Source organism: Desmodus rotundus, chromosome 1, assembly GCF_022682495.2.
Source record: "Desmodus rotundus isolate HL8 chromosome 1, HLdesRot8A.1, whole genome shotgun sequence".
Taxonomy (NCBI): domain Eukaryota; kingdom Metazoa; phylum Chordata; class Mammalia; order Chiroptera; family Phyllostomidae; genus Desmodus; species Desmodus rotundus.
In genome coordinates this window covers 164,384,703-164,400,016 of record NC_071387.1, presented here as the reverse complement: position 1 = coordinate 164,400,016, position 15,314 = coordinate 164,384,703, and the positions used below count along the sequence as shown (strand labels likewise).

Sequence of the window (15,314 nt, the reverse complement as noted above, 5' to 3'; positions counted from 1 at the left end):
GCTTTAAAGTTTGTTGATTGAAAAGTACTCAACAAAAATCATTAATTATCTATTTTTGCAACATAAAATGTGGCCTTTGACTTAGATGAGGACTTTAAAAGGAGAGGCAATGTATCTAAAGTATATGAAAGACTGGAGCATAATCCACTCTAGTGGAGCATGTTGGAGACTTGTCAAGCATGGGATTAGGAGGTGAAGCCTGGCCAGGCAAAGAAATAAAGTGGGGAACGATAGGACCCAAAGATGCCTGGGCTTCCCCCACCACCCCCACCATGAGAAGGGGGTTCCCCCCTCAAAGGGGAAAAGGACTGAGTGCAGGGGCCTGCGCGGGGCTTTCAGTGGGAGTTCGAACCCACCGAGGCATCGAGGCATCGAAGTCCATTTGCGTAGACTGCAGAGTGATCCCCTAGCTCACGTTCCTTCCGCACAGCTACAGACCCTGTCGTCATGATGAGCACTTCTAACGTCTATTCTTAGCCACTTTCAAATACACATCATAGTGTCGTGTTGTTAACTGTGTCACCGTGCTGCACGTTACAACCCCGTGGTGTACTTACCTTGTAGCTGGAAGCTTGTGCAGTGCCTTTGCCCCCTTCATGCATTTGACCATCCTTACCTCCTGAAACCTCCAGTCTATTTTCTGCATCTATGAGTTTGATTTTTTTTATTTTTACTTTTTTAGATTCCACATATAAGTATATCATATGGTATTTGTCTTTCTCTGACTCATTTGTCTAAGGTCCTCGGTGTCCATCCACGTTGTTGCAAATGGCAAGATTTCCTCCTTTGTTATGGTGAAATAACACTTGATTCCTATTTACATGGGTCCTTGAATAATCTCATTTTGTTCAATGTTGCTTCATTATAATGTTGATGAGATACCATAGGAACTCAATTATTGTTTCTATCAATTAGCCTATTGTAAACTTGGTTTTGTCATATGTGGTTTCACTTAAAGTTGCAGAATCTATCAGCGATGTTAAGTGAGCACTTACTGGGGGCTGTGGGTATGTGTGCGTATACACGCATATAAATACCTCATTTTTTTTACACATTTTTTTAGATTTTATTTATTTATTTTTAGAGAGAGGAGAGGGAGGGAAAAAGATGGAGAGAAACATCAATGTGTGGTTGCCTCTCACGTGGCCCTCACTGGGAACCTGGCCAGCAGCCCAGGCATGTGCTCTGACTGGGAATCGAACTGGCAACCCTTTGCTTCACAGCCCACGCTCAATCTACTGAGCTACACCAACCAGGGCTAAATACCTCATTTTCTTCATTCATCTGTTGATGGACACTTGGGTTACTTCCATGTCTTTGCTGTCGTAAGTAATGCTGCAATGAACATTTATCATGTCCTTTGGATAATTACCCCAAAGTGGAATTGCTGGATCATATCGTAGTTCTATTTTTAACTTTTTTGAGGAACCACCCTATTATTTCCACGGTAGCTGTGCCAATTTACATTCTTACCAACAGTGCACAAGGGTTACCTTTTCTCCACATTTCTGCCAACACTTATCTCTTGTCTTTTTGATAGTAGCCACTCTAACAGCATGAGTTACTATCCTGTAGTTTTCATTTGCATTTTTCCTGAAGATCAGTGATGTTGAGCACCTTTTCATATACCTGTTGGGCATTTGCATGTTTTCTGAGGAAAAATGTCTAATTTTTTCCACCCATGGGTGGGAATCCACACATGTGGGGGGCTGACTTAACTTATACAGAAACTTTTTTACTGTGCGAGTGGTGGTGCTTCTAACCTCCATTGTCCAGGGGCCAACTGTATTCAGATCCTCTGCCCATTGCTCAGTTGTGTTGTTTGTTTTGCTGTTGAGTTGTATAAGGTTTTCATATATTTTGGCTATAAAGCCTTTACCAGGTATATGATTTGTAAATGTTTTTTCTCACTTGGTAGGCTTCCTTTCCATTCCGTTGGTGGTTTCCTTTGCTGTGGGAAGCTGTGGTGTTTGATGTAGTCCCACTTGTTTATTTTGCTTTTGTTGTCTATGCTTTGGGTGTCACATCCAAAAAATCCTCACCCAGTCAAGTGTGAAGGGGCTTCTTTGTTATGTTTTGTCTTCTGTGGTTTCACATCTTACATTCAAGTCTTTAATCCATTTTGAGTTTATTTTTGTGTATGGTGTTAAGATAGGGGTCCAGTTTTCCCAACATGATTTATTGAAGAGATTACTTTTCTCCATCGCATATTCGTGGCTCCTTTTTCATAAATTAATTGATCATCTCTATGTGGATTTACTTATGGGCTCTCTCTTCAGTTCCATTGAGCTCTGTGTATGTTTTTATGCTAATACCATACTGTTTTGATTCTATAGTTTTGAAATGTAGCTTGAAATCAGGAAGTGTGTGCCTCCAGCTTTGTTGTTCTTTTCAAGATTCATTTGACTATTCTAGCAAAATATTCCAGAATAGCCTAAGCAATCACGTGCTTTTTCATGGATCTAGTTCAATATGAAATTCCTTCTTTAGACTAAGAATTTTATCTGGAATCAGGGAATTTTCACTAAATACCACCAAGTCACTCAGAGAGGCAAGTCTTTGGAAGACCAATGGCAAAAGAAGAAAATTGACTTTCATGGGGGAAAAAAGTCCTTTTAACAGCAAAGCTTAGACAGCCCAGGAGGAAGAATGAGATCACATGGGAGTTGACATAGGAAGGGGCAGAAGTGCAGGAAATCCCGGTGCCTGGTTACAGAAAAACCACTGAACCCAAGCAGCACAAACCAACCTGTATGGGCTGTGCTGAGCGTTCATGCTGGAAACGTGCCAAGTACATTTTATGTCCAAACCAAGCTCAGCCTTCCCCCACTGACCTAGCCTTCTTCCTACCCCTTCCTCTCTTTCTCACTTAATGAATGGGACTCCCAATCTCCCTGTCACCAGTCTCACTGCAACTCCATCTGCCCAAATTCTGCCAGGCCTTCATGGCCCAGCCCAAGAAATATCAAGTCCCATCTCCCTCCTCAAGCCCCCAAAGAACCTTCTTTACCCTTACCTTGGCTATTTGCATGCCTAACTGCCCTCTCCTCTCCAGCAGGGTCACTAGCACGTGCTCGTCTTTGTTTGCACATAACTGCCTGGCACACAGTAGGCCTTCAGACTATTGGTTAGTTTGAATGGAATTGAATGTTGAGGTCCTGTCCTCCTGCCACCTGTAAACTCTCCCTGCTTCCCAGAAGAGCAGCCAAGCCCACAACACAGGACTGAGGGATGCAGAACCGAGGGCCCACCTCTTCTTTTCTGAGGCTCTAAATAGAAACGTCATTACTGCCATGAATTAGCTGCTGTTCTGAGAATAGTGGAGACGCAGAGCTCAGATACCCTGAGTCACTGACGTCACCTAATGGTGCTGCACAGGCCTAGAGAGACACTTAGATTTTCCAATAACAAAGAATTTTTATATCCCTGGCTAACCACAGTGTTTTTCCTCATCGAGGAGGCTGAAGTGAATGGTGATGGGCTTGTGACAAGAAGGGCTCTCTGGGGGACGGAGGGGGGGCGGGGAGGCAATCTGTCTGTAGGTGGTTCCGGCGGTGCTGCTTTCTGGGCTCTAGCTCTGACGTCAGAACTTATCCATGGGTTTGCATTGTAATGAGGAATGAAATTGTAAGCCAGGCTGCTGTCTTATGATGATGCCTGTCAGCAACAAAAGTCTCTTTTCCTCTGTGAACCTGTAGCTCTTTGCCAAGAGGCTGGAAATGCTCAGTGAGGTTTGTCTGCTGTAAATCTAGTCTCCACCTTCTCCACAGACCCACTTTCTCCTCAAATATGTATCAAAAACCTATTCTGTGCTGCCGCCAGGGACACAAAGTCTCTGCCCTAGAAGCCATGGGGGTTACAGACAGGTAAACAGGATAGATTTCTGGAGCACAGTGTGGGGAGGTGCAAGCCTAGCACCAGAGCAGCACAACACATAAGCCCATGGAGACTGGCTAGGATAGTTTCAGGTGTCAACTACAACCTGCGGGCCAAATGTAAATTTTGTAAATAAAGTTTTATTGGGACACAGCCACACACCCTTGCTATATAGTGCTGTGGCTACCTAAGTACAGTTATGGCAGAGACCACATGGCCTGCAAAGCCTAAAATACAGGGTCTGGCAGAAGTAAGGCCTGCTTGAGTGTGGTTGCTAGGGTAATAATATGGGTGTAATAATTTATAGTTTTAATTTGAACATTTCACCTAAAATGTCATATGGTGTGCTTGAGTTTGATATTGCTATGTTATAGAATTATATACTTATGATTTTGTAATCAAAGATCTTGTAATAAAAAGGGGACATTATTTGTGCAGGACCCTGCTGTATTTACTGCCTGGACCTTTACAGAAAAAGTTAGCTGAACCCATTTCTGCAAGATAATTTTCTTTCTCAGTTTTCTCACTTTCTTAGGCCAGGGACAGTCTGCCTGGCCTCCTGGAAGTCCCTCTCTCCACGCATACACACACTTCCTTGGGCACCCCTTGCCTTCCTGCCAACCCCTGCACCCTGGTTCAGAGCTGTGGGGACCTAGTTTCTCTGAGACCACTGCCTTATCCTGAGATGCAAATTCAAATCCAAATGCATGACTCAGACTGTGGAATTTCAGGGATCTGGTCCTTGAGTCAGATTTGTATAGGACCAGGGAGGCTTCCAGAATCCCTGACTTTGCACCAGCTTCCCCGAAACTAGCCTGGTCAAAGGAGGGAGCCTCACCACTGCTACCCTCACAGTGCCCACCTCCAGCCGAATCACAGTGCATCCCCCACCTCACTTTCTCCTCTGAGCTCTGGCCAGGAGAATAGGGAGAGCAGAGCACTCCCAAAAGCCAGTGTGCTGGTGGTGGGTTAGGAGCCCTGAAAAAGAGTGTGGGAAGCCAGTGGGCAAGAAGGCAGGGCTGTAGTTGGTAATGTGGATTGAATCAGCTGGACCCCTTCTCAGGGAGGGACAACACAAGGCCATGGGGAAGCCTCGGGGAGGTGCAGATGTCTCACGTCTGGTAAGAGGAAGTGGTTTTCTTGTGGATTCAGGGAGCATGGCCCACACAAAGAGCAGCTCCAAAAAAGACTCCCTGTTCCTCGGGGTTAGAGCAGGGGAAGGTCTGTGGCCCAGCTCAGAGGAAGAGCTCTGCCTTCTGGCCACTCAGGGTTGCAAGACAAAGGCTGAATAAGAACAGAATGAGACCAGCCTGGCCTGGATTTTGTACGCGGCTTTCTAGAGCTTGAAAATAGAGAACTCTTCCTTTGGAATGCTGTTGACCACCTTGTCACCTTTATTTCATGACAGGATGGTTGTTTTAACCAGGAAAAAAATAGGAAGGACACAATGCCTGAGTGAAGAATAGTGTTTAACTTGAATAAATCTGGCTTGGTGGTAAAATGGGTCTCTGTCATTGCAGACTGATGTGAACATTGTCACAGCTTGAAATCAGTCTGTAGACAGACATTTGGGGGTTACTGACTCCAGAGCACCTTCACATATGCGCCTTATTTGGGAATGGAAGAGGCAGAAACGGGGGCCGAATTGGCCAAGTTTGCAATGATGAAATCTTGCTTTGAGATAAACTTTTGGGAGTTCATTCATATTTTGTTTTATAGTAAGCTATTTAATCTTGAAGTTGCTGTAAAGATTAGGAAAAATAGAGCTTTACTGTCAGAAGTGTGTGCAATATACAAAGGATATGGAGTAGCAGGGAGTAAGAAGGGGGAGAGAACAGGTCTTCAGTTTTATGAATGCTTCATGTGGGGAAGAAGGGACTGAGCCCTGAAGGCCAAAGCTGTAGATATTTTTAAGGGATCAGATTAGACTCAATATGGGGAAGATTTATTAGATTGACCAAAGTTGGTACTCTTAGTGGGTAGTGAGTTCACCACCAGGGGAGGTAATCAAATAGAAGTACACTGAGCACTCGGTAGGAAAAGCTGTCTAGGAAAGTTACTCATTGGCCAGCTGTTATACTAGATTGGAAGTTCTCCAAGTGTGGTGCCCTGGAGCAGCAGCAGCCCCAGGAATTTGTTAGAATTGCAGTCAGGCCTACAGAACCACTCTGGGGGTGGGCCTGTGCAACCTGTTTTAATCAGACCTCCATGGGATTCTGATTTACTCTAAAGTTTAAGAACTACTGGACAAGATTAATTGCTTCAAGACCTGAGCAGGGTCTGTTCTGGGTTAAATGTAGTCAGAAAGGATTGTTTTCACTTCTGCCCTCCAACCTCCCCATCCCGAGTATGAAGGCCCTGACCCAGGCTGCTCAGGACCTTGTATTGAGAAGGACCCTCAGCTCTGCTCCTGCCACGCCCAGCCTGTGCCCTAGACCAGCCCGCCCAGTACTGATGTTTCTAGGGAGATGGAGCCGTGCTGTAAGTGTAAACCACATGCTGCATTTCAGACACTTCGCATGAAAAAGGCAAATCATCTCATTAAAACTCTCTGTCTCATGTTGATTACATGTTGAAATGATAACATCTTACACATATCGGGTTTAAAGTATTAAGGTTAATTTCTCCTGTTGGTTTTTGTTTTTACTTTTTAATGTGACTACTAGAAAATTTAAAATTATATATGTAGTTTACATTGGTGGCTCCCACAATATTTCTGGTCTAGCCATTTCCTCCCCTGCCAAATCTTACCAGGAATCCAGCCCCCACGCCCTTTCACACGTGATAGAGGAACCAACACGCTGTGCACGCAGTGTAGTTTCTGCCAGTGAGTCAGCTGCAGACTACTGAGCCTCCCAGGGGACGAGGGGGACGTGCTGATGGGCAGGGAACGCTTTCATTTGGGGAGAGGTGGGGAAACCGTCCACTAGTTCCCAAGCTGCAGCAGAAAGCTAGCTCTCACTCTCTGGAGCGTGTAAGTGGACAGCGAGGAGCCTGGGGTACCATGCCTCTGACAGGCTACTGCCCGCTGCCCCAGGCCCGTTCTAGTCTCCCATCCCCGACTGGCCTTCTCTCGTGTGTATCCATGCCCTGACTGCCCCGGGTCTCTACTCTCCCCTCACTTGCCAAGTTCCATACCGACCCCTCTAATTCTACCTTCCCGGTGGGAGGCTTGGCTGATAGGCCTTTTCATGATCTGGGGACTTTCCTAGCACGTGGCAGAGCAGGGTCCTGATGACTGAGACGGTCTAATGTTTCACAGCATTCTCCATGAAACCGGGAGAAGAGGTGGCTGGTGCAGGGAGCGGGGAGAGAAAGGTATGTGGGATCACTTGCTGATCTCTGCTCATAGCTAACCCTAGCACCAAAAACAGCTTTCCAGTTTGCCCTAAATACCCGATACTTGATATCTGGCAAGTGCTTTTGAATGGTGTGGACCCCGTGCCACTGCCTCGTCTTTCAGGATTCAGACCAGCTTCTTACTCCAAGAAATCTCGCCATACCTGCCGACTCTGTCTCTCCCCGCCAAGGAGGTGACAGTGACGCTGTCTGCATCACCCGGTGGACCATTCGTCTCACACTGCTTTGGGGCAGTTCACACCGTGGTGCAGCGACCCCACTGCCTGTGCCCGGTAAACATCAGGAAATCATTTTGAAAACTAATTTTTCCTCCCTAACACAATAACCTTTGGAACGCATAGGAAATAAAAGTTGCAGCTCTGTGTAGCCCCAGGATATTATTACAGGTAGAATTTTGATCTGTATGTGGCCAATATATATGTGTGTGTGTCAGGGGCTGTGACAAAGCATATTTGCTGTATTCTCCCGAGACACACGTCCAAGCGTGACTTCCTAGAAGCAAGCTGGAGAAAAAGGATGCCGCTGCTGGAAGTACAACCTCGTTTTTCCCGAGAGTGGCTGTTCCCATTGAAAAGCGTGTTTTACAGGATCAGTGTTACTGTGACACTAGGTTTGCACATATGTACTCTACTCACCGTGGGCGTCCCAAATACTTGCTGACGTATTTGGTAAAGCCACTAAATAAACAAAATTTTCCCACTTAGCTTTAGTACATATTTACGTGAAGCTATTTAAAGAAATGCTCTAATATTGCATAACCGCGTTTTTTCCCAAGAAAGCACACTCGAACAGCCAAACCCTGAGCAGACGCAAATGGAGTGCGTGCTGCGTGTCTGAGGGTGCAGACAAATAGGAGCTCACAGCAGGGACAGTGGACAGGCAGGGACACTGAGAATTCGTGATATTGGATTATGTGTGTGGAAAGTCTTGACCCTAAGGAGAGAGACACGATTTCCTGCCTGGCATTGGTGGTGGCTGCCTTCGTGGTAGCCAGCCAGGCTCCACGACCTTCAGGAAGCCCCAGGGGTCTGGGGGCTAAAGGTGAGGGGAGGGTAAACTGAGAACATTCTGGGCATATGCACCTACCCTGAGCCTGGTGGGGGAGGAGTCTGCCTCATTTCAGGAAGGTGCCCCAGCCCTGTCGGAGAAGCTTGGCCAAGCAGGGCAGCAAGCACCGGGTTGTTGGTCCTGCACAGGATGGGGTTCCTTTGCCCCATTCAGTCTCTCATTCTGTCCTTTCTGCCCTGTCAGCAGGTGTTTATAAGGCACTTCTCCGTGGGGGAGACGGGTAGGAAGTGGAGGATGGGAGAAGCAGGGGAAGGGACTGTACGTGGGAGCAGGAGTTTAAGTTTCCATCTGTGCAAAACCATTCATGCCCACCTCGTGTAACAGTTTAACGGACAGTCCCCTCCCCCTCCAAACAATTTTAATTTACATTTATGTGCATGTTAGCTATTTGCATCTTGAAATTCATCCTATAACATCACAAACCCATAGAAAATTCTGAACAGAGATATTCATTGTCGGAAAATACGATCAGAAAAGTTAGAGTTTATATGGATAAAAACCAAAAAATTTAAATCCATGTTTGTGATTTAATCTAGATCACAATATATCTGCATTGGCACAGATTTTTTTAAGTTAAATTAACATATAACATTGTATTTGTGGGGTAGGTGTACAATATAATGATTTGTTATATGTATACACCACAGATTGGTCTTCACAGGAAGTTTAGTTAACATCTATCACCACAGTTACAGGCTGTCTCTATTTTGCTTCTTAGTTCAGTTTGTTCACTAGATTCCACATATAAGTGAAATCATATGGTATTTGTCTTTCTCTGACTGGCTTATTTCACTGAGCATAATGTTCTCCAGGTCCATCCATGCTGTTGCAAAGGGTAAAATGTTCTTTTTTATGGCTGAGTAGTATTCCATTGTGAGTATGTACCACAGTTGTTTTATTCACTCATCTATTGATGGACACTCGGGCTGCCTCCATATCTTGACAATTGTAATAACATTGCAATGAGCACAAGGGTGCTCATATTCTTTTGAAGTAGTGTTTTGGGTTCCTTTGGATATATTCCCAGAAGTTGGATCACTGAGTCAAATGTCAAATCCATTCTTAATTTTTTGAGATATCTCCATACTGCTTTCCACAGAGGCTGCACCAGTCTGCATTCCCACCAACAGTGCCGAAGGGTTCCCCTTCCTCCTGCTTGCTGTTTCTTCATTTATTGATGATAGCCATTTTGTTGATTTATTGATGATAGCCATTTTGCCATTCTGACAGGTGTGAGATGATACCTCATTGTGGTTTTAATTTGCGTTAATGACATTGGACATCTTTTCATATGTCTATTGGCCATCTGTATGTTAGAGAAGTGTCTATTAAGGTCCTTTGCAATTCTTTAATTGGGCTTTTTTGGTGTTGAGTTCTGTAAGTTCTTTATAAATTTTGGATATTAATCCCTCATTAGATGTATGACAAATATGTTCTCCCATTCTATGGGTTTTTAAAAAAAATGTTGATGTTTTCTTTTGCTGTGCAAAAATTTTTTAGTTTGATATAGTCCCATTTGTTTATATTTTCTTTTGTTTCCCTTGCCTGGGGAGATATCTCAGATAAAATATTGCTGCAAGCATTGTCCAAGACTTTGCTTCCTATGTTTTCTTTCTATGATTTTTATGATTTCAGGTATAACACTTAAGTCTGATCTATTTTGAATTTATTCTTGTGTGTGGTCTAGTTTCATTTTTCTGTACATACCTGTCCAATTTTCCCAACACCATTTATTGAACTATCTTTAGCTCATTGTATGTGCTTGCTTCCTCTGTTGAATATTAATTGAATATAAAGCTATGGGTTTATTTCTGGGCTCTCTATTCTGTTCCATTGATGTATGTGTTTGTTTTTATGTCAGTACCATGCTGTTTTGATTACTATAGCCTTGTAGTATAGTTTGATATAGGATAGTGCGATTCCTCCAACTTTGTTCTTTCTCAGGATTGTTGTTTCTATGTAGGGCCTTTAGTGGTTCCATATAAATTTTTGAAATATTTGTTCTAGTTCTGTGAAATACATCATTGGAATCTTGAAAGGAATTGCATTGAATCTATAGATTGCTTTGGGTAGTATGGACATTTTAATAATGTTAATTCTCCTGTCTATGAACACAGTATACACTTCCACTTAATGTTATCATCTTCAATTTATTTCTTCAGTGTCTTATAATTTTCTGAGTACAGGTTTTTTACATCCTTTGTTAGGTTTATTCCTAGGTATTTTATTCTTTTTGAAGCAATTGTGAATGGGGTTGTTTACTTAATTTCCCTTTCTGTTAGTTCATTATTGGCATATGAAAATGCAATTGATTCCTGGATATTAATTTTGTATCTTGCTACTTTGCTGAATCATTTATCAGTTCTAGTAGTTTCTTGGTGGAATCTTTGGGGTTCTCTATGTACAGTATCATGTCATCTGAAAATGAAGACAGTTTTACTTCTTCCTTTTCAATTTGGACATCTTTTATATCTTCTTCTTGTCTAATTGCCGTGGCTAGGACTTTCTAGTACTATGTTGGATAAGAGAGGTGAAAGCAGACATCCTGTCTTGTTCCCAATCTTAAAGGGAACACTTGTAGTTTTTGCCCATTGAGTATGATGATGGCAGTGGGTTTTTCATACATGGACTTTATTATGTTTAGGTATGTTCCCTCTAATCCCATTTTTCTGAGAGTTTTTATTATAAGTGGGTGCTGGATTTTATCAACTGCTGTTTCTGCACCTATTGATATGTGGTTTTTATCCTTTATTTTGTTTATGTAGTGAATCACATTTACTGAATTACAAATGTGTACCAACCTTGCATTCCCAAAATAAATCCCATTTGATTATGGTGTATGATCTTTTTTGATGCATTGCTGTATTTGGTTTGCTTATATTTTGTTGAGGATTTTAGCATCTATGTTTTCAGGGATATTGGCCTATAATTTTTCTTTTTTGTGGTGTCTTTATCTGATTCTGGAATTAGGATGATGGCCTCATAAAATGAGCTTGGAAGACTTCCCTCCTCTTGAATTTTTTGAAGTACAGTAGTTAGAGAAAAAGAGGTGTTAGTTCTTCTTGGAAAATTTGGTAAAATTCACCTGTGAAGACATCCAGTACAGGGCTTTTGTTTGTTGGGTGTTTTTTGATCATTACTTCAAATTCCCTAGGTGTAATTTGTCTATTCAGATTCTCTAATTCTTCCTGATCTAGTTTTGGAAGATTGTGTGTTTCTAGGAATTTATCCATTTCATCCAGGTTGTCCAGTTTGTTGGCATATAGTTGTTCATAATATTTTCTTACAATCCTTTCTATTTCTTCGGTGTCAGTTGTAATTTCTCCTCTTTCATTTCTGATTGCATTTATTTGGGTCCTCTCTCTTTTCTCTTGAAGAGTCTGGTTAAAGGTTTGTTGATCTTGTTCATCTTTTCAAAGAATCAGCTCTTGGATTCATTGATCTTTTGTATCATTTTTTTAGTCTCTATTTCATTTATTTCTGCTCTGATCTTAGTTATTTCCTTCCTTCTACTCTGGACTTTGTTCATTGTTCTTTTTCAAGTCTTTTAAGTGTAAAGTTAGATTATTTATTTGAGCTTTTTATTGCCTTTGAGATAGGCCTATAATGCTATGAATTTCCCACTTAGGTTCGCTTTCCCAGTGTCCCATAGATTTCAGATTGTTGCATCCTCATTTTCATTCATTTCAAGGTATCTTTTGATTTCTTCCTTGATCTCATTGTTGACCCATTCATCACTTAATAACATGTTATTTAGCTTTCACATCTTTGTCTATTTTTCAGTATTCTTCTTGTGATTGATTTCTGGCTTCGTAGCACTGTGGGCCAAAAAGATGCTTGATGTGATTTCAATCTCTTAAACTTATTGAGACTTGTTTTGTGTCTGAACATGTGGTCTATCCTAGAAAATTTTCCTTGTGCACTTGAAAATATGTATTTTCTCCTGCTTTGTGGTGAAATGCTCTGAAGATACCAATTAAGTCCATTTGTTCTAGTGTGTCATTTAAGGCCACTGTCTCCTTGTTGATTTTCTGTCTGAAAGATCTATCCTTTGAAGTCAATGAGGTGTTAAAATCCCCAACTATGACTGCATTTCTGTTGACCTCTCCCTTCATGTCCATCAAGATTTGCTTTACATATTTAGGTGCTCCGATGTTGGGTGCATAAATGTTTACAAGGGTTAAATCCTCTTATTGAATTGTTCCCTTTATCATTATGTAGTGTCCTTCTTGTCTCTTATATAGCCTTGGTTTTAAAATCTATTTTGTCAGATATAAGTACTGCTACCCCAGAGTTTTTTTCCCTTCCATTTGCATGAAATATCTTTTTCCAACCCTTTACTTTTAGTCTGTGTGTATCTTTTGATCTGAGGTGGGTCTCTTGGAGGCAGCATATACGTGGGACTTGTTTTCTTATCCATTCAGCTACCCTGTGTCTTTTTGTTGGAGCATTTAAGCCAGTTACATTTAAGATGATTATTGATAGATGCGTAATTAGTGCCATTTTATTGTTAGACTATTTTCCTTCTGTTTTTTTTTTCTCTTTTTCTTCTCTTCTTAAAGCAACCCCTTTAACATTTGTTGCCATACTGGTTTGGTGTTAACAAACTCCTTTAGCTTTTTCTTGTCTGTGAAGCTCCTTATTTCTCCTTTGATTTTAAATGATAGCCTTGCTGGGTAAAGTAGCCTTGGTTGTAGGTCCTTGTTTTTTATCACCTTGACTATTTCATACTACTCTCTTCTGGCCTGAAATGTTTGTGTTGAGAAATCAGATAACAGCCTAATTGGAGCTCTGTGTAGGTAACTACCTGCTTTTCTTTTGTGGCTTGTTTTTCCTCCTTGTCATTAAGCCTTGCATTTTAATTATGATATATCTCGGTGTAAGCTTCTTTGGGGTAACTTGTTTTGGGACTCTCTCAGCTTCTAGGACTTGTGTGTCTTTGTCCTTCCCCAGATTAGGGAAGTTTTCAGTCATTATTTCTTCAAGTAGTTTCTCAATCCCATGCCTGCTTCTTTGTATTTGTTTCTATGTATTAGGTGGAACTGCAAAGACTCTGGTGCAAACCTTTGTCAGATGCTGATTGTGACTGACCCTGGACAACTTATGTGGAGCTGTCAGTGATTCACAGCTTGTGGCTCCCTCTGCTGAGCCTGGGTGTGTGCAGAAAGAACCAGGCTGTGCACCAAGGCTGGCTTTTACCAGTACCAGGTCCTGGGAGGGGGTCAACTAAAGTCTCAGAGCCCCCAGAGATCTGCTTCTGCCTGCAGGCTTTCTGTTAGGCTTACTCAATGAAAGTCTTCTAGCTGTACTCCTCAGCAGCAGGGCTAAGGATGTACAGGCTGGGCGAGAGGGATTCTTGTGTGGTGGGTCATTGTTTCCCCTCAGGCAGATGCTGCTTGTAGGGAGGTGCTCTGCCTGAGAAAGATGGCCTCTGCAGTATGGGGAATAACTCAGCCCTAGGATCCTGGCAGCTGTTCCTCCAGTTCTTTTCCTAGAGCCACCAGCCCCACACTCTGCTCATGTGTCTCTAGTCCACTCTGCCCTCCCTGTGCCGGAGCCCAGGATAAGTGACTGCAAATGAAATTTTGTGCACTGGCCCTTTAAGAGTCTTTCTGCATCTCTAGCCATCTCTCCCTTGTGGATAGAAACCCAGCTACTTTTCACAGATGTATGTTATTTGGGTTCCTTTCTGGCTCTGGTGTAGTATGCTGGGCAGCCCATCTTAGGTTTTTACCCTATGCTTCTCGGGGGAACCCCCCACTGCAGTCACTGAACTATCCCTCTGGAATTTCAGCTGTCACCTGTAGAAGCCCAGCCAGCCCTCTCACATCTCCTCTACACTCTCTACCAGTTAGATTGTGGTGATGTGGCTTCTGTCTGTCCGTGGTCATACAGCTTCTCTCCAGCTAGTGTTCAGTTGATTATTCAGGATGATTTTTCCATAATTTTGTTGTAATTCCAGTTTGGTCCTGGGAAGAGGTTAGTGTAGCCTCCACTTACTTGTCCACCATCTTGGGTCTACTGTTGGACTTATCTGATTTAGCATAACGCCCTTGAGGTCCATTCATGTTTTCACAAATTATAAGATTTCCTTCTTATTATGGCTGAGTAACATTTCATTGTGTATATATACCACATTTTATTTATCCATTCATCATTTGAAGGACACATTGTTTCCATGTCTTGGCTATTATGTATAATGCTGCAGTAAACATGGGGGTACATATATCTCTTTGAGTTACTGTTTTCATTTTCTTCAGATGAATACCCAGAAGTGGAATTGCTAGATTATGTGGTAATTATATTTTTAATTTCTCAAAGAATTTCCATACTGTTTTCCATAGTGGTTACATCAACTTACATTTCCACCAACAGTGCATTAGGGTTCCCTTTTCTCCACATCCTCACCAACACTTGTTATTTCTTGTCTTTTTTTATAATAGCCATTTTAACAGGCGTTTAACAAGTGTTAGCTCATTGTAGGTTTGATTTGCACTTCCCTGTTGATAGGTGATGTTTAGCACCTATTCATGCAACTGTTGGCCATCTGTAAGTCTTCCTTGGAAAAAAATCTATTCAGATCCTCTGCCCATTTTTAATCAGATTCTTTTTTTCTGAGTTACATGCGTTCTTCGTGTATTTTGGATATCAACTCCTTATCAGATAAACAACTTGCAAATATTTTCTCCAATTCCATAGATTGCTTTTTCATTTCATTATCGGTCTCCCTTGCTATGCAGAACCTTTTCTGCGTAGTGCCACTTGTTTACTTTTGCCTTTGTTACGTGTGCTCTTGTGTCACATCCAAAAAGTCATCATCAAGAACAACGTCAAGGACCTTACTCCTAGGTTTTCTTCTAGGAATGTTTTGGTTTCAGGTTTTATGTGCAACTCTTTAACCTATTTTGATTGATTTTTTTGTCTGGTGTAAGAAAGTAGTCCAGTTTCATGCATTGCCTTTGGCTTTCCAGGTTTTCCAACACCATTTGTTGAAGAAACTGTCCTTTTCC

At 42.2% G+C, this 15,314-nt stretch overlaps 1 protein-coding gene across 10 annotated transcripts in view; it reads left to right on the top strand.

Annotated features, from left to right (window-relative positions):
• Window positions 1-15,314, top strand: part of PDE8B (phosphodiesterase 8B) — a 300,637-nt gene that overhangs the window by 214,652 nt on the left and 70,671 nt on the right. The window lies entirely within an intron of this gene.